At 34.8% G+C, this 15,652-nt stretch overlaps 1 protein-coding gene across 20 annotated transcripts in view; it reads left to right on the forward strand.

Annotated features, from left to right (window-relative positions):
• The window catches only part of Cdh18 (cadherin 18), a 904,392-nt gene that overhangs the window by 399,286 nt on the left and 489,454 nt on the right, over nt 1-15,652 (forward strand). The window contains exon 1 of one of the 20 annotated variants that reach the window (XM_031359917.1): nt 804-852. The exons of the other annotated variants lie outside the window; for them this stretch is intronic. The gene's annotated coding sequence lies outside the window, so the exon portion shown is untranslated. Of the gene's footprint in view, nt 1-803; nt 853-15,652 lie in introns of those variants that run through there. 20 annotated transcript variants of the gene reach the window in all.

The following is a 15,652-nucleotide window of genomic DNA, read 5'->3' on the forward strand; positions in this document are numbered from 1 at the left end:
CTTTCTCTCTCTCTCTCTCTCTCTCTCTCTCTCTCTTTTTCTCTCTTGCCTGGCTGTCTGATGCTGCATATGCTGGCAGTATACACAGAACCTAGCTTCCCTTGTAAACAGATGACAGGAATCATCTGTCAGACCTTTCTCCCCATTGATCATGAAGGGAAAACCAACACTCAATTGCCTATATTCCCTGTAAGAATAAGAAGCATTCTTCTAAGAAAGTTCTAGCCAACATGCCCCTGATGATTTTAAGCTAGACCTGTAATATTCTGTGAGCATTCTAGAACAATTGTTTTGAGTGACTAGAATTTCAACAGACACACCAGATCTGTCTCTCAGTTCCCTAGCAAATGATAAGAAGCTGAATGTCAACCGAAACATTCAGCAGACAATTGTATAGCAGACAATTGTCTCTTTGTTTTAGGTTTCAGTGAAATAACATCTGTAAATTCTTAAGCATAAATATATGTAACAAAAGGAAACTCGCTCATACAGTGAGTATCATGAAGTGGCACTCAGATTGTGTGGTGTTTGAACATTTTTTAGCTGTAATTTTATCATCAGATTGTTTGAAAACCTTTGTAATAAACTTTACCTTTATAATATTTACATCATTAGCAACATGCCATAAGAACAAACTGATTTTGACAACAGTAATGTAGCCAAAAGCAAAGTTCACTGGGTTGTTATTATAGATTCTGATCTTTTGCCCTCACTCTCTATGATTCTGTTCAGGATATTTTGACTCTGAAGTCTAATGAAGTGAATCATTTTCCACTACATGGACATCATTCTTAATTCTAAGGTATCCAGTGATTAAAAGGCCTCTGCTTCTATTTTAATTACAACTTACCTGTGAGTCACTTTTCTTTCCTCACTTAGCAAGTATGTTACATATGTTAAAACTGTTTGTATTACCCAGTAACTCTACATCCTAATAAACATATTCTGGGGAACATATTTTTAAAGGGAAAAAAATCTTGCTTCTGTTGATGACCCTATATATATGGCTGAATTGGGAGCACTAATTAGCCTCTGTTGGTTATTTTTAAAATGGCAAGAGAATTGGAGTTAAATTGGGTCATGGATATATTGGAAGAAAAAAAATCATAGGGAATAGTAGGTAATGGATATGAGTAACTGATATTGTATATGAAATTTTCAAAATGAAAATACAATGCATTATACTTAAGACTCAGTCAAAGCCTCACTCTTATTTATTATAAATTTATAAAAATAAACAAATAAAAGGTAACCATTCTGAAATAATCACTCACTAGCTTATATTCTGAGATACAGACTGTTACTCAAATCTTCAGCTTACCTTTGTGCTATGCTGCTTGGCAGTTGAGTTCAAGACAGTTTTATCTCTTTCTCCCTGTCTCTTGGATTACAAATGTTATGTGATAAGGCTGGGTAGAGCTCCCAGCTGCTGGCCTTGCTGGAGTCCCAACAATGCATACTCAGATGTGTGTCCTGGGTTGGAGCAGGCCTCTTAGGAGGCAGTTGAGGTTGTGAGGTAGAGAGAACTTATGTCAATCAGCAATTGCAGTTGAAGATATGTTTTTTTTCTTTCTAAAAATGGGTATGATTGGAAAACTTTACTTCAAAATCTGAATAAATACTGACATACTGATCATATAATCAAATATTCATATAAATTGATTATATATCTTATACTTTATCACATTCAAACAATATACTAACACCTTATGGCTAAGGTCACCAATATAAGGGTATTGTGGATTACCCTCTTTTCTATGAGCAGTATGTTCTTACATATTGCTGTTCCACTGTTCATCTCAGTTGGCAGCTTTCCTGCAACACTGAAGACTAGACTGGTGCTTAGTTCCTAATGAGTTATATCAATGGGATTCTATACACTACTGGCAAATTATATTGCCTCATTGTTAACCATAGAATCCTTTGATAGGTCTATGGAAATAAAAAGATTTTATCTATACTTTAAAGTTTGTTGTTTTAAGAAAATATAAAGACATTTCAAATCATAAAATTGTTGATAAAATAAAAAACATTGTTTTTTAATTGTAAAGAAAAAACAATAATACAGGCCTTGATTCATTTGTTCAGTTAAGGTTATATTTAATTATCTGATTGATAAATATGTAGATATGTCCTCTAAAGTGTAAATATCTCTCCAAAATTGACACACTGGAGACTACAAGCCCAATGTACTAGCTATTTAGAAGTACTATCTGGAAGCTAGAAATGGGAAGTTTGCCCTCAACAGCAAAATCATTCCGGTTCCTTCATGGACTTTGCAGCCTCTCTACCATGAAGCCAAGAAGTGCTGTTTAAGCAGTTCAGAAATATGGCAATCAGCTATAGCAGTCAAAATCAAGACTGTTCTTAACTGCTAGTTGGACAAGGACATTGAAAAAAGTGAATGCTCTCTTTTTTGCCACTGACAAGCTCATTTCTCATGGCAAATTCTTCCTATGTAAAGATGTTCAATGCATATAGACTGCATTATGACCGCATTATGTTTGCAATCAGCACTAAAGTTTGCTGGTCCCTCTTCCTTTCTCATCTCCTATGTCTGCATCTTCATAAGCAAAGAAGTGAGGATGATGAGGAAGCAGCAATTACAGACTCAGTTATTTTGAGCCTCCAAAATTTGACAAAACACAAAGTTGCATCTTATCAACTTTATGTCCACCAACTAAAAACTGAATAAAAGAAAAACAATACTATCTGTCCTTCATGTGTCACAGACTTTTAATGATGAAGATCATAACTAAAACTTATTGAAAATACTTTCTTAAGCAAAGCAGGTGACAACCCACTTAAATAACTGAGCTGGAATTAAACTTAACCTCAGACGGTTATAAGAAAGAATTCCATAATGGAGACTCTGGTTTATAAGACATTTCAGCACGTGGAACCAATTTCCTTTATTAAAAATAACCAAGTTCTATGACCAGTATGGTGATAGTATGTCATATTCTCAAACATTGTTTTTTTTTGTTTTGTTTTGTTTTTGTTTTTGCTTGTTTTTTTTTTTAATCACAGTAAAACCTACTGAATCTATTTAAGCTTTTTGTATGCTCAATGTTCAGCTTGTCCAGTTATAATTGGACAAGCCAAGGAAGTTCTTTCAGCCATTTACCATCTTCATCTAGGGGTGGGACTTGTGAAATTTCCCATGTCCATATTGGCATATGAGTTGGTAATGTCATTAAGGCAGTTGTACTTTGGCAACTGTATTGCCAAAGGACCCTATCTACAAGCAGGTGTCTTGGGCCTCTGGTTCTTACAATCTCTTTATCATCTCTTCCTGGATGTATGCACACATGTATGCATATAGATACATGCACACATATTTATACATATGCAAAAATAATAAGTAAGAGATAGAAATTTAGGAGGGAGAATGAGAACAAGTGATGAGTTGAAGGGGGAGGAAAGGGTGTATAGATAGGATGCTCATGTATGAAGTTAACAAAGAAAGTATTATTGAAGAAATTAAATTGGCCTGGAGAAATGGATCAGCCATTGAAAGAGTACTGAATGCTCTTAAAGAAGATCTGTGTTTTATCCCACACCCCTCAATCGTGGCTTACAACCATCTGTATCTCTGGTCCCAGGATATCTGATATCTTTTTGCATTTTTCATTGTAATGAGTTTGGGGCATGTACTTAGTGCACAGATATATAATAAATGCAAGTAAATGAATATATGTGTGTATACATATTGTACTTAAAATGTTATATTTCAATTTAAATAGATACTATGTAAGCATAATTTCTCTTCTCTTCACTTGAAAACTTCTCTGTATCTCATTTTTTTCTGAGCATTTGTAAGATTTATTAATGTTTCTTTTATGTATATGAGTGTTTGGATGTCTAAAAGCATGTGAGCCACATGCATTCTTATTGTTCATGGGGTACAGAAGAGGACATCTGGTAACATGGATCTGTGAGTCTTTAGGTATGTGGTGGAATATGATCTTGGGTCCTCTCTAAGTGCAACATGTATTTTTAACTTTTGAATCTCTCTAAAGATTCCTCTGATTTTTTTTCTAAATAGACACAGTTCATTTATTGCTGCTAGTATGTTCATAGGTTTGGGGCCATGAACTAGGGATAGGTAGTCTTTCAGGAGTTTCATTTCCTTAAGAAAGCAGACTTCCTCTCCCCCAGCATCCTTTGTTAATGTCTCATCTAAAAATTTGAGCCAACTCTGTTCCTACTAATAAACAGCCTCATGAACTATATTTAGAAGAAAAGGTTTATTGCTCCATTTCTTAAAGATATTCTTTCATGTGTGGAGTCGTTTCTTCAACATTTCACAGGCTGTAAATCAAAATCCTTGAGGGACTACATCCATCCCAGCCCAAGGTAGTGATTTGGAATGTTGCAAAGTTCACTGAAGGGGTATATTCTCTTATGCTCTGCACTGGCAGTTTGCTTTGTCATCAATCTTGTTCAGCTGTGCAGCAAGACAATTTATCTGGACAAGACTACATAAAGGATAGCAAGAGGTTATTGTTAGGTTATGAAGTTTTCTGACAACAACAATATGCCAGGGCTTAGATGAGAGCAAAACACATCCGAACTGGAGATGTGCTGTGTAATATTCTCTTCTGTATCATAGAATTGTGTTTGTACATCTCTTAGTGACACAATCTGAAGAATAACTAAGTACACATAAGTACTTTTAAAAAGTCTTCGAACATAATTATACTGCAGTGTGGGTTGCATGGACAAGTTAATGCCAACACTCTTGCCAAACATTTAGGAGTATTGCTGCATTATTCTTAGAGACAAGTACCTAGCTCAAGTCAGTCCAATTGGAATTTAAAATATTGGGCATTCTTTCCACAATAGAGCAAATGAATTTTAAATGGATGCATTGCTCTAGATTTTTGTATTTATGGAATCAATTTAAAAAGAAAAAAAGGAACTCCCCCAGCCCAGTGACTTGGGTTCCTTCCAGTCTGTCTAGGCTGGGGTCCAGAGCAGACCTTGGGCACAAGCTCCGCAGCCAGTCCCACAACACCCAGAGGAAGCTCCACTCCCAGGCACTCTGACACACCCAGGATCAGAGGTAAGCAGGAACCAACATCTTTCCCAACACTTGAAGTAACTGGGACCAGCGGGACCAGGCACACAGGAACTCCACCAGCCCAGTGACTCCAGTTTCTTCCAGTCTGTCTGGGTTAGTGTTCTGAGCAGACCTTGGGCACAAGCTCTGCAGCCAGTCCCACAACACACGGAGAGAGCCACACTCCTAGGTGATCTAACAATTCCAAGATCCCAGGATCCCAGAATCACAGGATCACAGAGACAGCTTGACTCTGAGGAGTTCTGATACAACCAGGATCACAGGAAGGATAGGCTCCAGTCAGATTTAGCAAGGGCAGGTAGCACTAGAGTTAACCAGATGGTGGGGGGCAAGCATAAGAAAATAAACAACACAAACCAAGGTCACTTGTCATCATCAGAATCCAATTCTCCCACCATAACAAGTCCTGAGCACACCATCACACCGGAAAAGCAAGATTCAGATATAAAGTCACTAATCAGGATGGTGATACAGGACCTTAAGAAATAGCACCCTCAAAGAAATACAGGAAAACACAGGTAAAGAGTTAGAAGCTCTTAAAGAGGAAACACAAAAATCCCTTAAAGAACTATAGGAAAACACAATCAAACAGGTGAAGGAAATAAGCAAAACCATCCAGAATCTAAAAATGGAAATAGAAACAATAAAGAAATCAGAAAGAGAGAGAACCCTGGAGATACAAGGAAAGAAATCAGGAGCCATAGATACAAGCATCACCATCAGAATGCAAGAGACAGAAGAGAGAATCTCAGGGGCAGAACACACCTTAGAAAACATTGACACAAGAGACAAAGAAAATGCAAAAAGCAAAAAGCTCCTAACCCAAAACATCCAGGAAATCCAGGACACAATGAGAAGACTAAACCTAAGGATAATAGGTATAGAAGAGTGTGAAGATTCCCAATGTAATGGGCCAGCAAATATCTTCAACAAAATTATAGAAGAAAACTTCCCTAACCTAAAGAAAGAGATGCCCATGAACATACAAGAAGCCTACAGAACTACAAATAGACTGGACCAGAAAAGAAATTCCTCCCATCACATAATAATCAAATCACCAAATGCACTAAACAAAGAAAGAATTTTAAAAGCAGCAAGTGAAAAAAGGCAAGTAACATATAAAGGCAGGCCTATCAGAATTATGGCAGATTTCTCACCAGAGACTATGAAAACTAGAATATCCTGGGCAGATGTCATACAGACCTTACAAGAACACAAATACCAGCCCAGACTACTATACCCAGCAAAACTCTCAATTAATTTCTAGATGAAGAAAACAAGATATTCAATGACAAAACAAAATTTACACAATATCTTTCCACAAATCCAGCCCTACAAAGGATAATAGACAAAAACATCAACATAAGGAGCAAAACTACACCTTAGGAGAAGCAAGAAGGTAATCTTTCAACAAATCCACACAAACCTAATTCAACCTCTTACAACAAAAACAAAAGGAAGTGATATTTACTTTTCCTTAATATATTAATTTGAAAATTAATATTACCAACATATTCTAATTGATTGAAATCCAATAATATGAGGAATTAGAAATTTGTTGATTGTCATTCAATGATCTCTCTAATTTGGTAATTGGAGAAATAGGTCCAACAATGGACAATCTATATACACTGTCAGCTTGTTTGTGACAGTGTCTTTCTGTGTACAACATAAGGGTCTTGAAATCTTGCTTCTCCTATATCAGCATCTCTATAAGTAGTATTGTTTATTTCATGTTTTTGCACTATACTATGGTTTTCAGAACAGCCTATATATTTCAAAAGTATTTATATACCCAAAAGACACATAGATGATTAACTAGGGATGTGGCTTGTAAGAGAACAAAAAAGTGAGACTGAATGCTTTGCTTGACATTTGTAACTCTTGTATCAAGTTTGAAGAAGAAGACTTCATAAGTTACTCTTTCTCTGAGATGAATGCTTTTCCAAATTATCACAGCTAATGAACCAAATTCTTACCCTCACCTAATGTCTTTGCCACCTCCAAACAGAACCATTGTTCATTGAAACAGTTGGTGAATGACTTTATGGATAGACCATCTTAATACATACACCATTTCTTAAATGAATGTAACCTGTTCTCTGTGGGCTGAGAATGAAGTCACTCACTCAAGTCAAATAGCTTTGACCATAGTATGAAGTCTGTATCCAAAAAGTGAGCCTACAATTCATTTCTTGGTGCAGTAGAACTATCAACTCTCAGTTTAGCTACGATGGAAGTAAAATCCTTTGGTGACCTGAGGGTCATTGAAATACAGACTTATTACAATGAAACCCAATGTCTAAAATTTGTTCTTAATTTGGGCTTGTACCATAATAAGAGCCAATATTTTAAACTCTACTAAATACAAAACAAACAAAAAGACTTTATATATTCATGTTCACTTAAGAAAATACTAGTAGTGATGTATTATATTTAAGTATACAGCTAATGTGTTTGGAGTTATTTAAAATTTATATTGAGAAAAATGTATTTTCACTATTGCTGTAGATGAGCATCTACATAAGGCTGTTAAATTGACTGTTGTTTTATATCAAACAACTTTTATGATAATAAATAAATAAATAAAAAGAAAAAAAAAGGTTTCATGTTTTCTAGATGGCCGAGAGAGTAAAACCATCTCTTTATAAACTTGACTGAGTTTAAAGCACAAATATCATGGGAAAGGCAAGATCAACTCTCATTTATGTTCTCTACTTACACATTCATTCTGTGATACATGTACATATATACTGATGCACGGTCCTGTGTCTTTCTGTCTGTCTCTCTCCTTCTCTCACTCTGCCTCACCTCTCTCTTTCTCCTTCTTGCTCACTCTACTCTCTTGCTTCTTCCTTTACCTTGTTCAAAACAGCTACTTAATAAATAAAAATAAATCAATGTATGAAGTCATTACAATAAACCAAGGATCTCCTCCCTTATTATTTTTGTTATGTTATGCTATTCTTATAAATGTTGATAATTATAAATAAATTTATAGCATATATGTTTATAAACCCTTGCTCCCTCTACCTTACATTGACATATGTAAATATTATAGAGCTTTATCAAAATGTGTACCTCCTTTAGAAAGTGAGATTGAAACAAAAATGGAAACTTGAGAGGTTTGTGAAAATCCAATGAAAGATGAAATATTTGTGCTTGTAGCCAAATGATCCTTAAATAGCTAACAATTTCTGTATGACAGTTATTTCTTTATTCATGATTCTTATTGTGTTGGAGTTTATAGCTTGGTCATGTTAATTTCTTTTGCAATATATTTTAGTAATTCATTTATCTAGTGCCCATTGAATTGATAACATTTTATTTCCAATTAAAGTATAAAGAAATAATTGAGTGTTTAATCTCATAGCATTTGTATTAGTTTGGTGTGGTAATTTATCATAACCTCAAAATTAAAAAAACATACTTATGAAAACTTTTGTCATAATTTCCTTTTCTAGTTTTTGATTAGATCAACACAATAGAAGCACTATCAATTTTCTGGAAAATATAGAACAAATTGAAAACTATATCTATTCACCCAAAATGAAAATCCTGTAGTAAACCTAGACATGCAAGAACAAATGAATGAATTATATAATATGGCATACATAAATGACCTCTGTTAATAACATTTGTATAGAATTAACTATTTATTTGAGAAGGGATAGCATACAGAATTTCTGATAAGAGACTGCTTTTATTCATTCCTATCCTTCCTTTTTTACTTTTTGACGTAGAGAGAGGGAGCAAGAGAGAATTAGAGATAGAATAAGAGAGAGGGAGAGAGGAGCAGAGACACAAAGAAAGAGCATTTGTGTGTATGTTGGCTATATATGTTTGTGGCAGTATATTCACATTTGCATGAATGCATGTGAATATCTGTGTCCATTATTATGGAAGCATTAAGTTGACACTTGTTTTTTCTTATCACTCTGCTGGTTTTTGCCTTTCTTTAAAATACAGTTTTTCTCTTCTTGAACCTGGAGCTAAATAATATAACTCGGTGAACTACAGAGATCTGCATATAGTGCTTCCCCAGCAATGTGGCTAGAAATGAAAAGAATTCCCATGCGTGCAAGAACCCAAGCTTCTTCTTGATTGTTTAAGCAATCTACCCTCCAAACAAAATTTTTATTATTTGCATCTGTTGTTTGTACAATATAGTGGTTTCCATCCTATTCACTCACACTACGTATTCAATGTATTTGTACTTTGATTCTATTGCTTCCTCCATTCTCCTTCTCTCTCTCCCCACTTCTCAGTAGACTGATTACTATTTCACAGAGGGAAAGGGAAAAAGAGATTAGAATTCTTATGTAACTGTGGTTTATAATTCGACTTCTACATGGTCTGAGGGAAGAAGGTAATGACTTCCCGGACAGGTTTAGAAACATAGTAAAACCTTTCTCAAAACAACAACAACAACAAAAAATAACACAAACTGCCTCGCACAAAAACAATAAAAGTCAAATACTGTTTTAATAAATAATGCCTTTATTATTTTCTTATTTTCTAGTTTCAAATTGAAATCTAAGAAATGTATTATAAGTTCTTGTTTTTAAGAGTGGAGAGGTGGTTCAGTGATAAATTGCTTTTGCTGATATTTCAGAGAACCCAGATTTTGTTCCCAGCACCCACATTGTGGCTCATATTCACATAAACTCCAGTTCAAAGCAATATGCTGCCTTGTTCTAGCCTCTTTCCTAAATATATTTGCCCATGCCAACATATCCATGCAGGAAATACTCAGAAAGTATTAAAAATTAAAATCAACATTTTTAAGAATACTTCAAGAAAGAGTTTTCTTGCTGTGACACAAAATACATTGCTATTAACATGGAAAATTATTTTAACTACAAAATAGAGATGAGATTCAGACACTATGTTCTTCTGTTTCTCAGAGCTTGTTGTGAATCTGGATGGAATCACTCATCCTTCGTATGTGAATTATAGAAGATTCAAAATTCCTTTCTAGAGGTCCTTAAAGTGTCTTTGTTAGCCTACAGGTCATTCATTTTCTCTCCTCGTCACTCTTTGTTGTCATAAAATTCCCTGTGATTGGCACTTCCATTCAGTAAGGTTAAAGGAAGCCTATACATAGGTGCTGACTTCAATTGACCACAAATCATAATCAAGACAGTCCAATAGAAATTGAACCTTAGGCATGATCCAGATGAACAATGCCTCCTATCTTAGTTCCTGTATATTTGTGAATGTAAACACACATAGTAAGTAGACAAAGATCAAAATCACAGAACAGTTTCACTGATGATGTCAAAATAAGACAATGTTGCATATTTTTCATTTACTCCAAATTCGAGAATTTACATAGTAAGTTAAATGAAGTACTAGTATATTAAGGAGTTTACCCAAGTGCTTACAGGCTTTGCCTGTAGAATTTTTAACTGTAGAACTTACAAATGAACTTTTAAGAATTTGTCAAATTGTCAATGGAAAGTTACAGAATTAATAGCATTCATTTGTTACCATACGGTGGTTTGTATTGCCTACTTTAATGAAATGCATATCTATGCACATAATTTTTAAAGTATAAATATGTGGATAACTCTGATATCCACAGAGTCATGAAAGTAACCATCTTCATATATCTATTCTGCAGAGTTCTGATGCCTTTTAAGATCCAGTTTAAATGCTAATATGTCACTTTGTGTTAGTTAATTTCAGAAGTTACTCCAACATTTCACTTATTTATTTCAATGAATGGTTAGACATTTCATTTAGCTACTTTGTACCAAAAGCCCAAAGCAATTATTTTCAAATCTATATCAAGGTATTCTTTTCAAGAAGTAGTCAATAGTGGGTCAATTATCAGTTTAAATACTGCATTGTGCATATGTGTCATAATGAGCCATTTAAAATTTGCGAGAATGCTCAAAGTTAATTGTAAGAGACAAAATATGATGATATAAATACAGGAATTAAGATATACAGTACAAAACATTAAAATGAATGATCTACAATTCTAGCTGTATAACTGTGATACATGAATCATTGCTATAATTATGTCTATATTTTATCCATAATAAGTCAAGTGGAATGATAGACCTAAAGCCAATTATTATAACTGACTATTTTAATATAATTTACTGGAATCAGCAAAATCACTTCTATCATTTGAACCAGAGTCTGTGTGACTTTTCTGAGTTTTAAAAGTCAAGACACCCCAACATCAATAATCATTTCAGAAAACTAGATGTGCCAGCCAGCTATGGAGAAAAAACATCCTTTATTTTTTTTAATAAATAGGTCTGTAGTGTTAGCTGCATGCACTCCCAGTCACTGTGAATCTAAGGGCCATTTCTAGACAAGCCTGAGGTATTAAAATCATCAAATTCAGAGGAATGTCACTTCTCTCTTGCAGTCTTCTGTTGTCTCAATGCCCCTCCTTTTTGTTGTCCTGTTTCTTTTTGAGTTGATGTAGTAGAATAACACAGACTGAATAATTTTGTTTGGACAGAAATTTACTGGGGCATGCTTCTGTTTGTTTCATCATTAATGATAAAATCTGAGAGCAGAAAGGGGTTGATTGATTCCCTGATTTGTATTTAGAATTATGAATGTTAATGAATATATATAGAAGAGAAAATATGGTGTTAAGCTTCAATATAAAAGGAGGAGGTTAAGCCCTTTTACTCTCTTACAGGAATCATTTATACTGAATTGAAGGAGCAGCCTGGAGATTTTTTATTTCAAATTACAGCCTAATCCTGGGTGAAGGCATAACCATGCAAGAAGGGAGAGACCTCCTGGTCCAATTCCCTTACAGAGACTCCACTTTCTTTTTTTTTTTTTTTTTTTTTTTTTTTTTTTGGTTTTTCAAGACAGGGTTTCTCTGTATAGCCCTAGCTGTCTTGGAACTCACTCTGTAGACCAGGCTGGCCTCAAACTCAGAAATCCACCTGCCTCTGCCTCCCAAGTGCTGGGATTAAAGGCGTGTGCCACCACCGCCAGGCTGAGACTCCACTTTCTTATATAACTCTATATCCAAAATGGATTAGGAGATGTTGTCACTGTGAAGTTATAATTGGGTATAGTTAAATAAACTAGTTGATATCAGTAGGCAAGACAATGTTATGAGAGACTGCCATCATATATGTGAACAAGTTTTGAGTATGTCTGCCAAGTAGTAATATCGAAACTGTCTCAATGACAAGTTTCTATAGGAATCATTAAAGCATATACTTTAAAATAGCAAAATACTCAAAATTCTGTGCCAAAAGAAGCTTGGCTAAAAGAAATGGCCACCAGATTCAGTGGGAGCCTAGGAAAGCATGCTGCTAATGCTTCAAAGCTATATATGTGTGTGTATATATATATCTGTATATATATATACAGATATATATATACATATGCATATATATGTGTGCATATATATATATATACATATATATATATGTAGATGGCACAGCATTTTGTAGGAATTATTTTGAAAATGATTACTGGTCTTGGGTTGACTTCTCTTTTAAAGACTCAGAAGTATATGCACAAAACTTGATTCACATAATACAATTTTGCTAATTCAGGGAGTTATAAAAGCTAGCTTAAAGCATCATATAAGTAATTTCTCTGCTTATTCTGTATTTTACCAACATTTATTTTAACAAGGAAAATCCAACATTCCATTGCTGAAATGGAATTCATTAGGCCAACAATAATAAGTCTTCTTTATTTTTCAAAATAAATGTGTAGACCTACACTGTAATTTTGCAAGTGGCTCTGTGAACTGTATTTCCAGGAAAATATAGCCGTAGCATTCTATAAATCCGGTCACAACGTTATGATCATGAAGAACTGGAATGTTGCAGATACAGAGCCAAATTGTCTTGAAGTATTTGTAGTTTTCTTAATAACTATCAATGAGCAACTCTGTGTCTGACTTAATATCTGTTCTACTGTCTAATAAAACTCTAAGCATGTATTAACATGTGTGTTGTTTCCACCAAGTTATAAGCTGGGTGTGTTACCACACAATGCATTTGAAAACTTGTACTCTGTCTTAAACCACCAATGTAATTGGTTTACTAAAGAGTTCGGTAAACTTCTTGTTTTATGACTTGTGTGTGAATATAAACATTCCCATAAATTCTTTCAAGATGGAACACATTATTTACACCAACTGTAAGTCATATTCCTCGACCATTGTTACATATGTTAGACTGGAAGAAAACAGTCACTTTCTCTGGAAAGAGCTGAGTTTCTACAGATGTCATGAATAGTCCTTAGGAGAAATTCCATTAAAGCAAAACCTAGTTGAAATGCATTTCTAAATCTATTATTATTGTTGTTATTGTTGTCATTGTTTGTGTACATAGCAAGATATGCTGCACAATTGCATTCTGCTAAGAAACAAAAGACCAATGAGAAGTGAGTAACATCAGTTTTTTTAGAGAAACAAGAAACACCATATTCAGGCAAAAGTATGTTTTGCATTTAGCAAGATTTGCAGATGCGGCTTTCTCTGGGGCATTTCTAGTATTATTGCTGTTGAACTTTCATGTTGAGTTCCCTTGGCATCACAGGGGCATTAACATGACAACAGTGCACTTTGTACTGTATTCCACATTCTGGAATCCTACTGCAGAGGTTTGCTAAAGGTTATGAACAGGAGTAGTCTGGTGTCCATGTCTGCTCTCTTACTGTTTTCTTTACATTCTCTTTGGTGTGTGTGTGTGTGTGTGTGTGTGTGTGTGTGTGTGTGTGTGTGTGTGTGTGTTTGTTTGCCAGGAAGTTTGCAGCTTGCAGGTACTTGAGAGCAACTGGGGTTCAGATCATTTGGAGTTGAAATTATAGGTGTTTGTGTGAGCTTTTACAATCTCCTTAGTCTTGCCAAACATCCTGCTGCCCCATCTCACCATGAGGTTGCTGGCAACTAGCTTGAGATCTTCGGAAAGAGTACTGGGCACCTGTCAGCTATCTCTCTCTCTCTGTTGAGTCCCTTAGAAGAATTCTTAATCTAAACAAATCATAACTTTAATAGTTGTTCCTAACTAGATTATTTCTGTGTGCTACAATGACTGACTAAAAGTTTTACATGTGTGTACATCTTTTAATGAATTCAGCAATGTGGAAACACTAAAATATAATCTATAGATAATGACTCAACTACTGTTATCTTTATGCTAACATAAGTATAATTTGCTGATATGTCATCTGCAAAACACACACCATGCCTAACACCTCCTTCCTCATAGCTCTACATGAAAAGAACGTTAAGTTTTCCCTCAAATTTTTACAGAACTGTGCATTCAAAGCAAACAGTAAATGAAATTAAAATCCAGTCATTGGAGACTAATTTATTAAATTACTTTCAGGGCAATGTGACACCACTGAAGTATTAAGAGCATCAGGACATTACATACTTTGAATCTGTGTAGCTTCATCTCTCCCCAGAACAGTTGTGAAGAATTCGAAATTAATTCTAGGATAGAATTTATACGGGAAATTTACTTGTCTAACGGTGGCTGTTTACACACACTGCTCAGACATGCCAGTTCCTTTTCTTGAGATTCCTCAGGTCTCTGTATTCTTGGTAATTCCAGTTCAATTGTTACTAAACACTGAAGTTGAGTTTCTCTTTAGGAGTATTTCATAGGAGTGTCTCTTGAATCTTCTGTTAGAGGATTTCTGCACTTCCCTCCTCTCAGACCCTCAGTGTAGCTGTCTTTATGAGCATCTTTAGTCTCAAATGGACAGTACAGTGGTAACTACTCCTCTAATGGACAGTAGGTGTCCAGAAACATTCTTGGAGTGAGCCCCATATCATTCCATGAGTTTCCTTTGACATTGTGGTTTAGGTTTTGGAGAATTTTTTTTCCATTTCTGTTGCTGAGGATAGCCTTGAACTATTTCTCATTATCTTGACTCCAACTCAAGAGGGCTTAAATGGGAGAACATGTATGCCACCATACACAGTTGAGCATTTTCTTTTCTTAAAATAAAATATTTATAATCAAGTTCTGTTGATTGTATTCCCTGTGAGTGAGTGTACTGTGTTTGCTTCCTGATCCTGAAATCACATTAGGAGCTGGGATGGGATATAGCACTGGTTGATTTCAAAGAACATAGAATAATAAAAGAATTTTAATCGGGAATTTTTAAACTAGGTATTATGTTAGCATTAGAAATAACAATTTTATGAACAAAGGTTGATATTATCTATGAAGATTCTGCCAGCAAGGTATGGACCTTCAAGTGAGGAAATGACAACTCTTTACATTATAATAGGAAGAAATATATCTAAATATTACTTGATAATACATGGTAGTCATGAGCCAGTTACAGTGCAATGTGATGCTTCCATGTTTATAAAAGAAGCATGTGGTCTTCAAAAGTTAGTATTTGAAACAAAAATTTAAATAAAAAGAGTAAAGTTTGACTTCCTGGCATGACTCATAAAATCTACTTGCATATCTCAGATTTTCCAAGTTATTTGCAAAGATATCAGGAGCAGGGTGGCATTAATTGTGGTTTTATTATTGATTAATAGTGTTTGGACTCTAAGGGATCTAAATTTGTTTTAAATATCTCTCTCTCTCTCTC

This window comes from Mastomys coucha, unplaced genomic scaffold, assembly GCF_008632895.1.
Source record: "Mastomys coucha isolate ucsf_1 unplaced genomic scaffold, UCSF_Mcou_1 pScaffold8, whole genome shotgun sequence".
Taxonomy (NCBI): Eukaryota; Metazoa; Chordata; class Mammalia; order Rodentia; family Muridae; genus Mastomys; species Mastomys coucha.